The 16,388-nt window shown below is 37.6% G+C and overlaps 1 long non-coding RNA gene across 1 annotated transcript in view; it reads right to left on the reverse strand.

Moving 5' to 3' along the window:
• The window catches only part of LOC142010220 (uncharacterized), a 49,145-nt gene that overhangs the window by 22,493 nt on the left and 10,264 nt on the right, over window positions 1–16,388 (reverse strand). Inside the window, exon 3 of the long non-coding RNA XR_012644732.1 lies at window positions 12,817–13,000. This is a non-coding gene — a long non-coding RNA (uncharacterized LOC142010220). The remainder of the gene's footprint in view (window positions 1–12,816; window positions 13,001–16,388) is intronic.

Here is a 16,388-nt window from a genome sequence, read left to right on the forward strand (position 1 = left end):
GTCCTTTCCAGTTCTAGCAGACATGTACCTCTAATTATTTTTTAAGATCATTTGGTTAGCCTTTTTTTTTTTTTAAACCAAACACTGAACATTTGGTGGAGGAAAGTACTCAGAAGCTATGAACAGCACAAAGAAAAATATAGATGTCACTAAAGTTTCCCCAAATTTACAGCCAATCCTCTAAGTTAAAACAATATGCAAAGTCATTCTTTTAAAAGGAGTTTCTTATTCTTTTCCCAGCAATAAGTTTTTCATTCACTATTTGCAAAATCAATGTCTCTAGTAATTATACATCATCCATATAACAGTGTACAGGCAATACAGTGATTTCTGGATCATCAGAAAAGCTGCGGAGAATTGCATCATGCTGAATCAAAATACTTCTACAGTGTGTCAGTCCACCAAAGAGCTAGTCATCATCATATGTCTATCCATTTTTGCAAATTCATTGTTGAAAAAGACTGATGAATTGCTGTCACACATCAAGCTGAACAATTCATATTTAAACTGTTTGAAAACCTTAACATAGAAGCTAGATGAATTCAGACTGGAAATAAAACCCACATTTTTTAACAGTGATAGTAATTAGCCAAGGTTCATGATGAATTTTTCATCACTCTTAATTGCTATATCAAGGTTGGGTTTTTTAAAAATATGCTTTCATTCAAAAGGAATTTTTTGGGGAAGTTCTATGGCCTGCGTTACACCGGAGATAAGATCAGATGATCACAGCCTAGTGAACAGTCTCAAGAAACTTACATTAAGATAAACGTAAAAAATATTTTGGGCTAGATCCCATCATTTTATTCATATGAGACTAGCTTTGGTAAATTCCAGTTGGACTGTTCATCAGATAGATGGCTCTCTCATTTACACAGATGTGACACTATGTATCTTCCCTGAAAATCATCTGAATTACCCTGGAATTACATTAGTATAAGTGAGAGCAGAATTTTCATACAAATTACTACAGTAAACAGGGTTTAGAACAATGTGTTCATAATCTCTGTCATTAGAGTTCTCCTATCAGTAGGTGCACCTATTGTAGACTAAAGTTCAGAGTAGCAACTATAACAATCTACATTACTTCTGCAGCCAATTAGTTAAACCACAAATTAAACTAAGCATATTTGTGTATTTAAATACAAGTCTACTAGATGACCAGACACAGGAAAATAACATTCTAAAGACTGCTATGAATTATGAATTACAATGCACGAAAAAAGACCAATTCTCTCAACTGCATATAGAACTTTTCTGTTACATGGTGTGTAACATAGGAATAGCCTCACTGAAGCAGCTGATGGCCCATCCAACTCAGTATTCTATCTTCAATAGGAGAAAATTAAAAACTTCTTAAATTGTTTCTAATATTGTAGGAAATTTCTTCCTGATGATTGGCTTAAGAATGAAAGCATGAAGATCACTGTGATTTTACCTTAGCTACTTTCCTTTTAGAGAAATCAAGAGTGTGTAAATATCTACACACTTTACTATATTTTGGCCATATGATTTTAATAAAAATATAGAGAATGAGTGAATGTGTGAATATTATTATACTATAGAGAAAAACACAGATTTGTACATTTAAGATATTGGCACATATTTGGAAGCTTGATGATCTGAACTTTGTGGCTATCTCCTTCAGTAAAAAAGCAGTTGGTCCTAATGTACTCATGTTTTTCAAGAGTTTGTATTCAGATCCAGTATTTACAGCTTGGGCATGTTCCTTCTGTATATATTTGTACCCAGGGCTTTGATTCAGCATATCTCAGGGGAATGAGACAATTACAATGTTTAGATGTGATGAAGTTTGTCAATTTTTGTGATCTATGTATCTTATAAAGGAGAGAGAAAGGAAATTTGGTCATTTTGCTGATACAACTGAAATAAGATTTCATTTTCTTGTATCTACGTAGTTAAATTCCCAAGAATCCAATTTTGTTGGTAAGAACATGACAAATGGTTTAATAATGACTATTATTAAAGATAATTGGTAATGTCTGATATATTTTTCTCGTAAATTCATTAAAATAAGTTATTAAAACCTTACGTTCTCTTGTAAAGACTGCCTTTGTCTGTAACACAAATATGTCATTTCCAAGAATAGCAAGATGAGTATGCTGCAGTAGTGATATTTGAAAAAAAATATTGGAAGGAATTCTCAGCTAATTATTGAACATTTGATATGCTTTTTTCTCATCTTCTTAAATATCAGTATTAAAAACAGGAAGATGAGCCCTATAACTTCTATTTAAGTAATACATGAGGGACACCTTGAAAATAGAACACAATAGATAGAGGGAATGTTTATGAGCCAGAGAGGCATTTGCTACCAGAGTCAACATTAATAAGATGTATCAGACGTTTCAGGTGATGAAAACCTTTCTGTAAGGTGAAATGGGCCATATTCCATTCCTTTTATTTAAAAGATTAGATGGAACTGTAAAACCTACCTGGCTCCTTGATGCAATGACTCGCCACATGAGATAATCTCCAGCACATTACAGTTGGCAAGCAGTTCTTTCACCCTTTTTTCCCCCCAGGCATTACAAAAAATATCAAATCAGATTGGTGTCCATACAAATTTTTGATCCTAGAAATAGCCTAGGGCACTATCATTATCTTCAGCAGACCCATTTGTAGACCTTCAGTGGGTAGTACTAATTTAATTTCTTTGCTAGAGAAAAAATGACTGATTTTCTAGATCAATATTTGATTGAATATGTTTGAAATGTTGGCAGATAAAGGCCTCTTTTTCTGGTCCAAAGACTTTTTGAACCACAGAAGTATACTGTTCTAGCTCCCCTGGGATCTTAGTGGAAGGAGGTCTCAAAGATCTGTAAGAAACCTACCTGCTGTTCCTTGTGTTCTTCCAGCAAGACTTTCTAAAGCTTGATATGAGAAGAAAAGAAGATCAAGAACCAAAATCTCTTTATATCCATTTTTAATCTTTCTTTGTGCTTCTCTCAAGTAAAAATAATCATTTATAACACCAGTTTACAAAAACTCCTGTAATAATATAATGTTAAAGGAGAAAAAAGGTGAAGACTAGCCCTTCAAATTTGCTTTTAAGAAGAGGCTCCAGCAACTTTTGCAAAGTATTTGAATGTTTTTCCCCTTTCTTGACACTAATTGAAGTGGACTGGCAGCGTATCATCATGTTGAAAGAGATCCATTAAAGAGTGAGACAGAATTTGGGAAAACTGGCTTAACGGACATATCTATATTAGAACTTCAGAAGAAAAGTTGTCCAGTTATGCTAGAAAATGGCAGAATATTAAATAATTATTTTAAAAAATAACCTAAGTGTACGTTATGATTTTTAAAGGCATACCAATGAAAAGCATAGAACAAATGAAATATCAACCAGCTTATACCATAGATAGATATACTGCACATACAGTACACTATAGCTATGGTATTCTTGCTGTTCATATTATGGTTTCTTTAAATCTTCACAAGTTTGAGTAGCCAGAAGCACTTTTAGACTGAGAAATCCTGAACTAAATTTTGACATAACACAGGGAAAAAAAAACAACATTAAATTAGATTGGAAGTTCTTATAATACACAATTTAAAAATATTTATTGGATTAAATATATTTTTGTGTACTCAACATGAATAAAGTTTGTATTTTTAAAAAAGGAGAAATACTTGATGCATACTAGTGTATTTAGAGTTTTATTTTTTGAAAGAAAATTATTTACATATGATGTTTATGCACTGTTTTCAACAAAAAAAATACATAAGAACTTTTAAATACCCACATAGTGTGGTATCATCTTAATTCTATAGACTACAATGCACACAGAAAGCTACTATTGCCTTTATAGTCAATTATCTGTCATCTTTGTATGATCTACATTTTGTTACACTGGATTACACTAAAAGCTGCGTTTTATAAGCACCTTGATTTAAATTAGCCAGTACTTGAACAATGTAAGTAACATGCTTATTTTTTTACTTGAAAAGTAGTTTAAATGTACTTCCACAAGCCATGTATCACAAACATTCTTGTGTTGACCATTTACTTTCAAGTGTCACTAGAATAACTCCAATGCCCATTCTTGTATGTAAATTGATTATTGAATGTTTGTTACATCTTGAAAAAAAGTTTTAGCAGTATGCCACCAACTATTTCTGCAGCATGCATAAATTGCTAGATTATTTCAGAAACAGCTCATCCTGAGACTATACCAGATACTGCTAACCGAAACCATAAGCACCCAGCAGTGATGTTGGATAGGCAATAGACTCTGCAAGGATCAAAATAAGCCAAACAAAATCTATGTTTGTACTTGCTTCCAATGTTTAGGAAGCACTGTTAACAAAAAATGAGGTTGATGTACCCATCACACATTTTTGGATTACTGTTCAGCTCCATTAATCTGAAACCTAATGAAAGAGAGACCACCTACAGTGGAGGGATATTGTGTCCATCTGACAAACTGCATCCAATTTACTAACTGATGGAATAACACAAGCTGCCACTGGTCATATGATTTTTCTGTTTCTGATTGGTTAAGTAACATGGTGGTGCCATTCCACTACAGTTCTCTGCCTAAAGCTGTAGTAATGCACAGTACACGGTACTTACATGACAGTGATGACATATAATGTGCACTTTTCTACACACCCTGGACACAAATTTGTAGGAATCTTGGCTTCTCAAGTCTGCATTTATGGAATCAGAAAAGAACACTTTGCTGGGCAGGGCATATATTAAATCTTTTCAGTTCACTTTTGTATAACTTTATGAACATCACAAGAAAATACTGTGTGATAAGATAAAATAATTCACACATCACACAATGCACAACCTAGACTGAAATCTGGATTGCACACCGGGCATTTTTTAAAAAAGAAAAATGCAGACTCTTCAAGTGGAAGATGCTTTTGTTTCTGCACCTGTTTTGGCTAATAGCTAATGTCAAGCATTCCACTGCAGTATGCCCTTCTACTGTATGTCACACTGACAGGAAGAAGTCATATTAGTGATCCTTTTGCAGTTGGCTAATATGATTATTGCGTTTTTCTACTTGGGCTCCTTCAGGGCACTCATCACAAACTGCAATTTATTAAAAAGCACTGATGTTAAAGTGTTACTGCCATAACAATCAGTGCTCATTTTATGGTTGTTCACAAATCAATTCACTAGTCAACTGGCAGATTGTGGTACAAATGTAAAGATTTTTAAAGGAATTTTAAGGTTGTTCATGGGTTTGCTCCATCACTTTGAACTTGTCCACTTTTATTTTCGTGCTCATTATTTATGCTTAGCAGCTGTTGATCTGCTATGGGTTTCTAAATGTTGGCTTCAAAGTTAGGAGGGCTTGGAAGGTGGGAATGGGTCTATTGTAGTCCAGGTATTGTTCTACATCTGATAATGGCTTTCCAGCTGACATTCAATATTCTACTGTGTGTTAAAACACAACTGTACACCCCAATTTTAATAATATACTAACTTATGCATTTACTAATAGGAAACTACTCCATTATTAACTCACTCAAGTTGTGGCTGTGTAGTGCAGTTCATACTATATGATGTACACCAAGAGAGATAAAAAAGGAGGAAGCTTCAGCCTTCATTATGAGAGCTGTTTATGTTTTTTAATTTTATAGTTTTGGAGTGGAAAGCTTAAAATTACAAATGATCAAATTAAATATATTTATACTATCATTGAGAACTTAAGTTGTGGTATTGAAATGCCTTCAGTGATCTCCTCTCTAAATACACACAATGCTGTCAAACGTTCAGATCGGTACTGCAAATAGAGTAGATCCACCTAATTTTAAAATGCATCTTACTTACCTGATAAAATGTATAAACTCTATCAAAGTTATGGTCTGTGTTATGAATATGTATTTTCTCTATAGTTTAATACATGCCAAAGTGGTAGAAGATAAGCATTACTTTGGAGGGGTGGGATTACTATGATTTAATCACAATTTAGAACCTATGGACAATATTATAGCAATAAAGAGTATAGGCTATAATAATCAGTGTATTTTCCCCAGCTGTTTCTAGTTTCTGCTGCTTCTGTAGTTGCCAGGGACATGAGCCAAAGCTTGCTGAAGTCAATGGAAAGATTCCAATTAACTTAAGTAGGCTTTGGATTAGGCTCTAGAAAGGCAAAACAGTGATTTTGGATCATACTGTGCAGTACTGCCCCTAGAGAGGAAAGGGAAACAGCAAAGTTCCCTCGCAGCTACTGGATTCTCCTGATGGTTCTGTGCAGACACAGCAGGAGCAATGTATGTAAGAAGATTCCTAGCAGAAATCCAGGAAGCAGCCAAAATTTATGACTTCACAAACAATTCACACAAGTGGTCTGGATACCATTACATTCTGCTAACTGCATTGGTTGGTAGCACCAGTTTGTATCTTAAAAACCCATCTGAACGTATTCTGTGATAACTCCCCTGTGCTAGGCTTTGCTTCAGACTGAAGCTTGAATACCAAGCCAAAGCCCAAAAGCAAATTTGTTTTCAGATTTTTTTTCCGAAAAAGGTCAGATCAGCTGTTTCAAATACGTACAAATTCAGAAATGTAAACTTACCATTTAAGATGCTCTTTATGTTTGTGTAACTCATAAAAAACTAAGCTCTAATAAATAAAAGTATTACTGACAAGCCCTATTCTATATTAGTCTAATTACTTCTGATAGCTTGAAAATCATGTTTTCCAAATGGGTATTTTTTTTCATCTGTCTCTCCTTTTTACCCACAAATAGGTCTCACTTTGCAAACGGCACGGTAATTTATTCAGATCCTCAAACATCTTTCCCTTTCTCATTTTGGCCATGTCATTTCCTCAAGTATAGCACTCATCCTTCCAATGCTGCTTTGTGTTCTGTTTTCTGTGTTTTCTAATGCTAATTCATCTCATAATCTCATTGTCAGTGGGGCCAAGAGAATAGCCAGGTCTCTGGGCAAGGTGAGGGCCCAGCTCCATACAGCGGGAGGGAAAAGGGTTAGTGCTGGCAGCTCTCAGAGCTACCCAGAGTGTGCCATGTGGCACTCCAGCAGCAATGTAAAGAGCCTGGGGATTCAGCCACTGCTATTGCAGTTACAGAGATGCACAGGAGCACTGGGTCCTTTTGAATCACTTGGCCCGATGGCAACTGCTCCTTTGACCGCCCCCGCCGGTGGGCCTGCATATTGTAATTCATGAAAGGTCAATATTTACTAGGCTATTTGGAGTACAGCTACCATTTTTTTCCTGTCTATTTTGTGATATCAGAGAGCAGTGATATGCCATACAATGGAAAGAAGCTACAATGGAGCTCCTTGAATAATTTTGCCTGAACACAAAGCAAAAACTTACGAGTTGGAGGCCAAGTCTACACTACCAAGTTACAGCCCAGTAGATCCACTGACAGCACTGTTAACTCCTGAGATGTCCACACGGGCAAGGCACTTTCATCATGAAATTAGGTTGAATTCATTGAGGTCAGTTTTTAGCATCTGATCTCATGCATGTGCTCACTAAGCTTATATGGGCAGTGGAGTGTATACCCACCCCCTTGGCTATTCTCAACTCAAACAGCAATGCGCTGTGGGTAGCCATTCCACAGTTCCTGCCGCCCATATGAATTCTGGATTAGGCTCCCACTGCCTGATGGGACAAAAATATTGTCATGAGTGGTACTGGGTACACGTTGTCAGCCTCCCATGATGCACTTATCTTCTCTCTCGTTCCCTGATTGAAAGCAACAGCAAACCATTGTTGCATGCCCTTTTTTCCCTGGTAGATTCTATTAATTTGACTCTCTTGTTTCATGGTAATTGGCCTCCTAGTCTTGTGATATGGCAACTTTTGGACTGTCAGAAGAAGAATTTTATGTCAAGGAGACTCTCAAAGCCCATCAAGTTGCTTCCTCTCTCTTGTTCTACTCCTACCTCAGTAACTATAACATCTAGATATCATTACTTTGATAAGGATATACAATTACAAAAGAACCCCACACTTGCTTTCCTGAACTGTTATGAGATTATTGTGATTCCTTATTTTTTATGACTCCTGTTTATTTTAACACGAGGATAAAACTCAGGCTTTACATAGGAGCATTCATTCTCTAGGAGCATCGCCATCTCAACAGCTCAGTCAGATCTTAAAACTACAGCTGGTTGGAAAATAGTATTTTCTGTGAAACATTCAGAAAGAAAGGAATAAAACCCAGGAATGTCTCTGAGTTGCTCAGAGCTCTTTTTTGTTGTTTCACTGCAAAACAAAACATAAGAAAAATTGCTTTTCAAAACCAGAATGTTTTTAGTTTCATTTTCACAAAAAATGTGAAATATGTTGAGGTGTTTTCTGAAAATGAAAATTTAATCTGAAGAGAACATTTTTATTAAAAAAAATTGTTTCTGAATGAAAAACTTTGACCACCTCTACTATAAAGCTTGGAAAAGGCTTTCTGCAAGAGAAGCAGAGTTGTATACAGATATTAAAGATGTGTAAGAGTGGCACACCTAGCTAGTTGCTTTCTTTCATTATAAGTTTCCAAGTTCATGTTAAAATCACAACACATATGTAGTGTGTCCCAGTTACAAATGTGGGGAAATTGGTGCTGCAGTATTTTCTAAATATGCCCTCTGGATTGTATTCAATCTGCTTTTGAATGTCATTCTCAGTTTTGCAACAGTCTTTTGGGGGTTGCCGAGAAATATCAAACACTCCTGTTCTATTTTCTGTGTTCTATTGTGACTCCCTGCTTCTGCAGCTGGGATGCACTGATGAAGACGATGATATGGCCCATTTCCTGTTTTCATAGAATCATGGAATACTAGAACTGGAAGGGACCTTGAGAGGTTAAAGAATCAGGCCCATGACTAAACAGTGGATGGTTTTATTTTATTTTCCATGCTTCTCAAAATTTCTGCACTTACTTCCAGGTACAATTGTTATATTAGCATAATCATGTAAGATCAGAAATAGGTCATTTTACTTCCTAGATAATTAGGCCCATGTCCACAAGGCACACAGAAATATTCAAGCACAAATGAGATTGCTGTGCGCATTTGGATGTATGCTTGGGTGTGCTTAATCATTGAATATTGTGGCATGACCAGTGTTTAGGTACCCAATAAAGTGCTTATAAGAAATACCATAGCTAAAATTAAGCATTAAACATGTAAGTCTTCCCAATGTACACCTAAATTATCAACACTTGACAGGAATATTCTAATCTTTTTTTGGTCAGAAAATTTAAATTCATCAAAATGGAAGCTTTTGAGAGCCAGGGTCTGTTCTGATGAATCTCCAGATTTAAAAAAATTAAAATATTCAAAATTGCCAAACTTCCCATTTTTAAATTTTTGAAATAAAAAGTTTCATTTGTGTACTCAGAATGATTTAGTTGGAACTTTTAGTTAATATACACCGAGCATTTACAAATTTTAAAAAGGTTAAAGTGAAACATTTCAAAATTATCAAAATAAAAGGTTTCAATTGACCTGAATTTTTATGTTTGTTTTTTACCATCATTTTGCAACAGTCAGATTTTTAGATTTTTGTCCTGCTTTGATATGGGGAAAAACCTGAATACTTAAATACTTGCAGCTTGGAAAACAACTTCTCACGGGGGCCCCAATTTTTAGGTACTGGACCCAACTCCTCCTTGGCAGCAGGTCAAAGCTAGCAAGGCTGTTTGATAAAGAAAGGTATTAGGTGATAAAAGAAAAGGGTCAGTGCCAGATAATAATGTGTTAGGTTTGCTATTTTAATGCAAGATTGAATTTTATGATATCTAAAACTTTAACTTATGCTTTCTTCTGGTTCTTCATTATGCAAGCCACACGAGCATAGACTCTCTTAAATATCTGTGGGATGCTTGTAAGGAAGAATCAGTGAGTTTTATTGAACTAAGTGAAGTTCAGTGCAAAAGAGTCTAATCTAATAGATAGTTGTGGAATCTGGGCTGATCACTTTTGTGGATTTTCCTCTAATTTGCACTTCTATAAAAGTAGTCAAATCAGGCCCATGTCTCAAAATACTAATGTGGGACACATCTGTCTGCATGTGTTTTTACAAAAAAATGGGTTCTGGTGATGTATTGCAATGGAAATCTACAAGTCTGCAGTAATGATGCCAAAATCATGAGGAACGGGCTTTTTCCTATTTGAATCACTTTGTTTTAGATGTTGCTGAGTGCGAAATTAGTGTTGTTCCTCAAAATGCATGAAATTAATTGTCAGAGACTCAGGGCTAATTATATAAACTGATATTAAAAGAGTATTAATGGACTGAGTTTTGCAGTTCATATTTAGTTTTAAAATTACTTGAGTTCAAAGGCAGCAGTACCAAATAATAAAAAAAGCCTTCAAAGCTGCTAAAGCAACTTAAGGTTTATTCGTCCTTTGAAAGACAAAAGATCCAAATGCTGTAAAAATGTTTCTGACATTTACTACACATTTAAAATATCAAATGTTCTAGGATGCCATATGTTGAACATACTTAATTTTTTTTCTATTTAGGTGAGAGTTATTTTTAAGAAGTGTCCTTTCAGCTAAATTTCAGTTTTTGTAATATGGGAATCTCTAGAGGCTGCTAGAGCCAGTGCATACTAATCCCTAAAATATAACAGGTGTATGTACCATGTAACCATGACCTCTGTCATGTGGGTGGAGCCCGAAAATAAACATTAGTCTTTTTACTACCTCTCCATCATGTCTAGCTTTTATTTCATAGTATCAAAAGCCAACGGAAAACAAAGCAAGCAAAGTCACCAGAACTAGAGGAGGCAGTTCTCAAGTCTTCCTAGAAGTACAGTAGGGTCTCAGCATTCACAAAGGTTCAGTGTTGAGAACCCTTGCAAATGTTGAATTTTGCGAATATGGCAGCCCCCAGCTGCTGGCACTCCCTGCCTGGAGCCCCGGGGGAAGTGGCGGCTCGTGGCCACTTGCAAATAATTGAATTTGCGAACCTTAGGTTTGCAAATACTGAGACCCTACTGTATACTGGAGAAATCCATAAAGTGTGTGTGTTATGGAACTGGAAAGGATCTCAAGAGGTCATCGAGGCAGTGTCTACACTAGAAAGTTTTGTCGTCAAAACCCAGGGAGTGTCCATATTCCCAAGGCTTTTTTTCAAAAGTAAATTGACAGAACGCAGCACTTTTGTTGACAGCATTCTGCTGCTCCCCCATTAGGCATAACACCTCTGTCAACATAAAGCCAGTCTGGATGTTCTAGGGGCCTTCTTTTGAAAGACAGTGCTTCTGGGACACTAAGTAGCCCTTTCTGATGTGCTTCTGGTTGGCTGTTTATTCAAGAGAGTGGCTGGGCTGGCCAGGTCGCTCTCTGTTGACAGAGAAGATTGCTCCTTTGTTCTGCTTTGCAGTCCGGCCACAATCTGTCGACAGAAGCTTTGTCGGAAGATATCTTCCAACAGAATTATCGACAGATTACTCTAGTGTAGACATAGTCCAAGTCCAGTTCCCTGCCCTCACAGCAGAACCTATCACTATCTCTTGTAGATATTTTTTTTTTTTAAATTCTGACTTGACCCAAACTCTTGAAGGCCCCCTCAAGGAGTGAATTTATAAGCATGGGTCTACAAGGTCAATACTCTAACCACTGAGCTATTCCCTCCCCCCATGCTCTGCATATACTCTGAACTGTTGCATACAGAGGTTTGTAGTACCAGGACATCCAGTGGGACCACAGAGAGGAGAGTGAATTGTGAGATACTTATTTACAGTTTCAGTAGTACTTTGACATGCACAAAAACTCACTTGGTAAAGGTACATTATGGGAAACCAGCAAGGTAAGACAATTGATCTGATGTTACATCGATGCATAAGAAAACCAAACGCTTTGGATTTGAATAGTTTTCAGGCCGATTAGTAGATCTGGCCAACATTTTCAAATCAAAATGATTTTCATCACTAAATGGATTTGTTTTTTGTTAAAGGATTATTATTTGGGAAAAAATTGACATCTTTTCCAAATATTTTTATCTTTACATTTTTTTATTAGTGTACAGAAAATTTCATGGAAATGGTAAAATATCTCTTTTAAGAGACAAAAAACAAATAGTAAATGAAGACAGTAATTTCAATAACTTTCAATTAAACATGGCTAAAATTTTATTTAAAACGAGAATGAGAAATCAGTGTTTTGAACCCTATAACTTAAAACAAATAAGAAGTGTTGAATATTTTAATTGAAATTTATTTTGTATTTTTAACCTGCTGCATTAATTAGAGACTAAATTATACGCATTAGTAAAAATCAGATTAACATATCATCACTGAATGAAGTGGATTTAATGCAGTAAAAGATAGTGAATTTTTGCATGGCTAATGAAAATGATTTGCAAATGAAAGATAACACAGAGGGTAGCTATGTTAGTCTGTACTCCAACAAAACAAAACAGCAGAAATGTAGCACTTTAAAGACTAACCGAATGATTTACTCGGTGATGAGCTTTCATGGGACAGACCCACTTCTTCAGATCAACCTCATTTCCAATACAGACTGATATTTATAAGTACAGAGGACCAAAAAAAAAAAATGCAATAAAAACTGACAAATCAAGTACATAGGACTGAGAGAGGGAGTGAAAGGAGGGGGAATGTTAATTGTCCTGCCTGTGATAATTATGAGCATCAAAGGAAGGGAAGCAGTCTTTGTAATGCATGAGGTAATTGATATGTCTGTTCATATCGTGTGTTAATGTGTCAAATTTGAATATGAATTCCAATTCACAAATTTCTTGTTGTAACCTGTTTTTAAATTCTCAGTGCTCTAGGACACAAATTCTGAGGTCTTTAACAGAATGGCCCACTCCACTGAAGTTTCACTGACCTGCTTATGCCATTATGTCTCCTCTGTGTCCATGTATTCTTTGGAGAAGGTTTTGCCCAGTCTGTCCAATGTACATAGTGGCAGGGGATTGCAGGCACATAATGTCATACATAATGTTGCTGGAAATGTACGAGAATTTGCCTTTGATCTTTGTAACTAACATGGTGAGGTCCAGTGGTGGTACCTGTAGAATAAATATGTGGACAAAGTTGGCAGTGGGGTTTGTTGCAAGGAAAAGTTCCAGGATTAGTATTACTGTGGTGTAGCCTGTGACTGCTGATGAGAATCTTTCTTAGGTTTGCATTTCATTTAATTTGTAAATGAAAGGGTTAACAAGCAGTGAAAGAACTGAATTGCAACTGAGTAAAAATGCATGCTACTGCTGCGTAGAAAAAAAAATTGTTAACAGAGGCCAATTTTGTTTGTAACCTATGTGGAGGCAATCACATGACAAAGACATTTAGCAAAAGGGCTGCACAATATTGATAACCTCAAACATTAAAAAAAAAGCATGAATAAGTCTAGAAAATTTAGGAAATTGAAACAAAAATCAGATTTAAAAATAATAAATTTGGAGTGTTTTTTTTTTTAGTGTTGGAGAATGAGAAATAATTTTAAGCTAATATCCACAAGCACAAAAAATTACTAGAAACTTCCTTTTTTAATGAATGCTGTAATTCTCAGATAACAGTCTTGATTTCAGCAGTTAGGCCTTTAAAATACACCAAAGATCATTAACAGCCATAGTTGGTAACATTGGCATGCACACAATAGGAGCAACAATTGCCCAGACGTACTCATGAATGGATGTTGGTTTTGTAGACAAGTAGAAAACAAAACTATGATCATCACACAGAAAGTTAGTGGTTCTATTTCTATATGTGTACAATGCAAGGCCTGCAATAGAATGGTTAGTATCAATGGAAATAAACAAAATGCCAGTTTCACAATATTTATTGAGACAAAGTACCATGTAACAATGAAAATGCATCCAGAAATATTTGTGTCTGTCACATGTTAAAACAGAAAACTAACCTTGTTTCATACAATGGGCAGGTAAGACTAGGAGGCAATGCCCCACTGGCATGATTGTACAGACACCGCTCAGCAGAGTTCTAACAATGGCACAGAAAAGCTCATTTGTGCTTGGGTCTAAGAGCAGTCAACAAATGCAGATAAACAAATTTGTTCACTGATACGGAGGCAAAAGATATTACTGAACTTGATGATGTTTTAAAATAGATCGGGATGTATTAAAGATAAAGTACATCATGCTAATGTAGAAGAGAATGCACTGTCAAAAATATATGTCCTACATAAAATCCTGTTAATACTAAGAGAGAAAAGTAAAAGCTAAACTTCACAAGATGATAAAATTGGATGTTACGTGGGTAAATTCAGACAAAAATTGAATGGGGTAACAGGTTAAACAGGTTAAAATGTGTATAGATTGGAAACATGAAAAAAACTATTAATAAAAGCACTATCCCAGGAGAATAGTTAAGGTAGTCTTGTCTAGACTTCAAAATGCAAGAGAGTTTTCAGTTTTGGACACAAACCAAGGATTTTGGCAGGTTCATTTCTACTGAGAATACGCAAAATGCTACACCAGTGTTCCTTCTAATTCCTTCCCTCCCTGGGCAGAATAAATTTTGTTATTGCACCAAGGCATACACAGATGTGCACTGTCAATAGACTCACATGCCGCCACTTTGCTAATCAGCAGGGAGGTACCTGAGTTTTTCCTGGGAAGTTGCCCAAGCACTCATCTTACAGCAAACACTGCCTTCAAATCATTTTGGCACATATGTGTAAATGCAAACATCTTTTCAGGATTCTCTCAGTACCTGAGTTCTAAGATGGGATGGAAGTAATTGCTGCTGATCCTAAGTTAAAATGATCAACTCCACAATTAGAAGAAACCTAATGTTCTCTATTCGGGAGAAAAGAATCTTAAATTGAACTGGACAAGTTTAATTACATTGGACATAACATGACAAAGGAGTTTGACTTACCTGTATAAAATAGAATTGTAACAATGGAAAGACCTGGAACCAAGGAGTCCATTCCGAGATTCATGCCAAGGTAACTTACCTAAACAAATTTATTCTTATTTCATCAGGTTTAAGTATTGCTGTAAGAATGTAGTTAGAGAACACTATGCAACTGCCCTAGCTTAACTGACAAAAGAAAAACCTATGGGAAATTATAAAAGTTGTACCAGAGATACCTGTAACTGGAATACTTTGAGATTAAATTATCTCAATGAAAGCTCATGAAGGCAGGGGAGGTGTCTACGCTAGCAAGTGCTTTCGAAATAGTTTTTGAAAGGAGGTCCCCTTTCGAAAGATCCCATGGAGCATCTACACATAAAAAACATTCATTGGAAAGTAATTTCGAAAGAACACAGTGCTCCTTTTGAAATCGCTCTTCCATTCCAGTTTCAGGAAGAGCCTCTTTTTTCAAAATCTTCTTTCGAAAGAAGGCGCGTGTAGACGCTCTGCAGGCCGCTCTTTAGAAAGAGCAGTCCTCCATGGCAATGGCCAGCTGGCATGCAGAGATGCCCCTGCCAGCACAGGCAGGGCTCTGGGGTCAGGGCGTTTAGCCTCATTTAAAGACACAGGGACCCAGAAACCCCATGGTAGAAAGCTGAGAGCATGCTGGCTGCAGGAGCCCCACAAGCCTTGAGCAACATGCTTGCCCGGCAATGCCAGAGCCCAGCAAGGCACCCCACTGGCTCGAAGACCAGGTCAGTACCCCACACCTCCCAGGGAGCCCCCTCTGACCCACCAGAGGGATCCCTGGAGGGCAGTCAGGGGCTGAAGAAGAGGGCCCCCTCCTGAAGTGAGGAGGAGATTAAAGACCTCCTAGGACTGTGGGGGATGAGGAGGTGCTCCTCCACACCAGTGGCCAGCACCTGAATGCCACAGCCCTCATCTGGCTGTTGGCGGGACAAAGGACCTGGGGCCACCCCCGCCCCCCGCACAGCTGACCAGGTGGGGTCAAAGGTTAAAGAGCTGCAGCAGGCATACACCCAGGCCCAGGATATGGCCAGCCACTCAGGGGCAGCGCCCAACAGCTGCCCTCACGACAAAGCCTTCTATCGGCTCCCAGGGCTGAAGGACACAGCCAAGCTGGAGGCTGTGCTGGACACAGCGGCACCCGAGGCAAAGCCCCAGGTGGTGCCCAACGACCAGCTGTGAGCCACAGGCAGGACCCAGGACCAGGAGCCGGACACGTCCTCGGAGGAGACCCTGGTGATCGCAATCCCCTTCAGCTTTTCAATCCAGGACCCCTCCAGATCCTCAAGCCAAGACCCATCCACAGGGCCACCCCCAAAGTCCTTGAGGGACCCTCAGGTACGCAACTGGTATATCAGACACTCCGGGCCGGTGGTTAAGCCACCTGGAACAGCTGGCAGAGGGCCAGCCACATGGCTATGAGCCACATCCCAATGCATCCCAGCCAGCTGTGGCCTCCAGGCCACAGAGCAGCCTGCACATAGCACTCAGCACCCATAGCTGCGGACAGCACCACAACCCACAAGCCCGGGGAGCAGGGAGTGGGAGGGG

This window comes from Carettochelys insculpta, chromosome 3 (genome assembly GCF_033958435.1).
Source record: "Carettochelys insculpta isolate YL-2023 chromosome 3, ASM3395843v1, whole genome shotgun sequence".
Taxonomy (NCBI): domain Eukaryota; kingdom Metazoa; phylum Chordata; order Testudines; family Carettochelyidae; genus Carettochelys; species Carettochelys insculpta.